Source organism: Corvus brachyrhynchos, unplaced genomic scaffold (genome assembly GCF_000691975.1).
Source record: "Corvus brachyrhynchos isolate BGI_N302 unplaced genomic scaffold, ASM69197v1 scaffold511, whole genome shotgun sequence".
Taxonomy (NCBI): domain Eukaryota; kingdom Metazoa; phylum Chordata; class Aves; order Passeriformes; family Corvidae; genus Corvus; species Corvus brachyrhynchos.
The window spans coordinates 205,464-209,028 of NW_008236214.1; positions in this window are offsets into that span (position 1 = coordinate 205,464).

A 3,565-nucleotide genomic window follows, 5' to 3' on the forward strand; every position below is an offset into this window, starting at 1 on the left:
CAATACAAGTCTGGTAGCTAATGGGAACAACAGCAAAGCCTAAAACTCTTCAGCCACTCATTGATGGGCCATTAGGAAACTCCAGCTCGGCTTTGGAGAGGAGCAGCCTGGCCTTTATGGCTGAGACAAAGAGGGACAGGACAGAGGTGAGGATTCGGGATATCTGAGTCCTGTGGGACTCTGCAGAGATGACAGAGGAAGCCTCAGGAGAAGGGTCAGCAGTGGGAAAGGGGTATTGGGAGGACAGGGAGGGGGGCAGATCCAGGGATGAGGTACCCAAAGGGCTGATTGCAGCCACATGGAGGTCAAATGCTGGAGCAGACTGTGGGACCCATCCTGCCCCGTGTTTCAGCAGCCCAGCTGGAGCTGGTGACAGCACCAGTCCAACAGTGACAGCTCGGTCGGTGGCAGCCATGGGGCAGCAGTGACCCCCTGTCTGCCGGGCAATAGAGTTTGGGGACTCGAAGGCTACAGAGGCCACGGGAAGAGAGCCACGGTCAGAGTGGTGTCCCCCCAGCTCTCTGTCTGCTGTCCCAGCAAGTCCAAGGATGTGCTCTTCCATGTACACCTCCCCTCCGTGCTGCTGGTGTCCCCCCAGCCCCAACAGCCTCCCCAGGCCATCGCTGACCCCCCATCCCAGTCCCCTCCTGCTCAGCAGCTGCTGGCTCCTCTCTGACCCCTCATTTTGGGCACCACGTTCCTGGACATGTTTACCTGGGCAACCTGTACAAACCCACCATTTCTGGTGTGGAGACCAATCAGATCTGGGAGAAATCACTGAGAATTATTAAAATGCTACTACTTAACTATTCCTAAAATATTTCTTTGAGCATTCCCTTCCTGCACATAAGCCCTGGATCTCCATCCAAAGACACTTCTGATATTGTTTTGCAGTGGCCCATAGCTCATAGTGATGCAGGGAAACAGGCAGAAACCACTTCTGGGATATGTCAGGAACCTTTCTAGACTGGACATTACCCTGTGTGGTCTCTCTGACCGTTGACATCTGCTGAATTGAATTGTTTTTCTCCAAAGCATTTGCCAAAGCATTAGTCAGTTGAATTCTAAAAACCCTGAATCTGGAGAATTCAGCACGTTCCTGATGTTTCCACTAACTTCTTCCTGTGGTTAAACATCACCTCTGCAGAACACACCCCTGCGGGTGCTGACATGGGCTCCAAAGCAAGGTGTTTTTTGACCCTGGGACTCCCATGGTGCTGGAAGCGGGATGGAAAACAAAATTACCCCAGGCAAATCCTCCTGTGGGTTGGCTTTGAGCTCTGCAGGGGAATCAGGGAGCTGCTGGATCCAAACACGGAGGGGAATTAAAGTGGCCGCTGGGCTTTGGGGTTTGCAGCACTGGGAACAAGGAGAGCGTTCGGGTTTAGTGTGAACAAACATCTCATCCCTCGTGCAGAGGAAGGAGTGAACCTTACGACTGAAACCGGATGAAAAATTCAGATTTCTATCCCCCTGAGCCCTCTCGTCCTTGGCTCACGTGTCTTTGCACCTGAGAGCAAGTGCTGCACAGACGGATGGAGGGAATGTGACAGCTCAGGGCGCCTGAGCGCTGCCGCTCCTCGGGGCCGTTCCCTGCCTGCACCGACTCCGCGTGGCACCGCCCGACCGCTGCCTGGAGGCGGCTCAGCCCCACCTGTGCCAGCCCCACCTGTGCTGGATGCACACCTGCAGAGCTCCCTCCTTGCAGGACACGTGCCCTGTGTCGCCAGGGTCCTGCTGTGGCATCCCCGGCACTGTGTAGGGCAGGGAGCTTGTGTCCACTCACCCCTTGCACAGCCCCACAGGCCTTCCTTTCACTCCCCCAGGCTGTCCTGGGTGTCAGACACGCGGGAGGGGGACGATTGTGTGGATGCTGAGGAGCTGCTGAGCCTCCTCGGGGTCCCTGTCACCTGCAGATTACAGAGGTCTACCTGTGGTGAATCACAGAACCATAAAATGGTTTGGGTTGGAAGTGACCTTAAGGATTATCTACTAGAAGGAAAAGGTTCTTCCCCCAGAGGGTGCTGGGCACTGCCCAGGCTCCCCAGGGAATGGGCACGGCCCCGAGGCTGCCAGAGCTCCAGGAGCGTTTGGACAGCGCTGCCAGGGATGCCCAGGCTGGGATTGTTGGGGGGTCTGGCCAGGGCCAGGGGTGGGACTGGGTGATCCTGTGGGGGATCCTGGATGGTCCTTCCAGCTCAGGCTATTCTGATTCTGTGAACCAGTTCCATCCCTCTACCATGGGCAGGGAGGAACACCTTCCACTCCCTCGGCTCCCTTCAGGAAAACCCCAGATGGCACCTGGCACAAGGTGAAAAACAAATCTCGAAACAGGACCCATTCACATTGTTCCCAAGTGTTTCTCTTTAACCACATTCCCACTTTGGAAACCAAGATCTTTGCTCTTCCTGGAAATTCTAACCCTTCTAGATTGTTCTGTGACACAAGCTGGACTGGGAAGTCCCAGAACATGTTTCTCTTCCTGGAGTGATGAGTGCCAGTTGTTTTGCAGAGGGGACAGTCACATTTGAGCCAGATTTGAAGACCTGAGTGTTGGGTGTAACTGGCTCTGACAGCCGGGCTGGGGATTGTCAGCAGAAGCAGGGAGAAGCTTCCCTGCTGCAGGGTGTGTCTGTCAGGAAACGAGCAGAGCTGGGGTGAGGAGATCCAAGGAGAAAAGAGCAGAGTGATTTGGATGGTCAGGTCTGGGCTAAGAGCGGGGTGAGTTCTCTGAAGCACTTCTTGGGTATAGAAATCCTGCTTTTGGCCACTTCCACTGCTGAACTGCTGCTTTTTGCTTCTCCTTTCAGCTGCAACAACATCCAGGTGAAGGATGATCTGTGCCCAATGGTCAGCATTATGGGGGTTTTTATTATCCAACTTATATCATAATTACCACAAATTCTGGGAATTAAACCTTGTGGGGTGACATTTATCACTGACCTCTGCAGTGGCCTGGACACCGAGAGCCTTCGGATCACGGTGACTCATCCTGGCAAGTAGAGCTGCCACAGCAGTAATTATTTCATCCTCACTCATCAGGGGGACGTGGTTTTGCTGCGGGGAGTGATGGATTCAGGGTTAGAAAATGGTTCTGGATAAATTTTGGAAAAGCAAATCATTTTAATGCTGGGCCACTTTTCCCTTCAGCAAACAACCACAATTAAGGATGCATTTTCCTGAAAATTGGGATTTTATCAGATGTCTGACCCTACCTTTTGTATTTTTCAAGAGAGATAATTTCTTTCATCAGCCCAAAGGCTGGAGCTGGGAGATAAATCTTGCAGAAGAGCCTTCTTCCTATAAAACGTGCTGATGTAAAAAACAGCTTCTGGTCACACTTTGCTCTCTGCTTGATCACTTATGCTTTTAGGGATCCTTGTGGCCCCACAGGGGAGTCAGGAGGGGAAACCTTGTCTGCATGGAGAGTTCTGAAGGGAAAACCCATGTGCAGCCAGAAATCCCAGAATCCCAGGATCCCTGAGGCTGGAAAAGCCCTCCCAGCCCAGCCAGGCCCAGCTGTGCCTGATGCCCACCTTGTCCCCAGCCCAGAGCACTGAGTGCC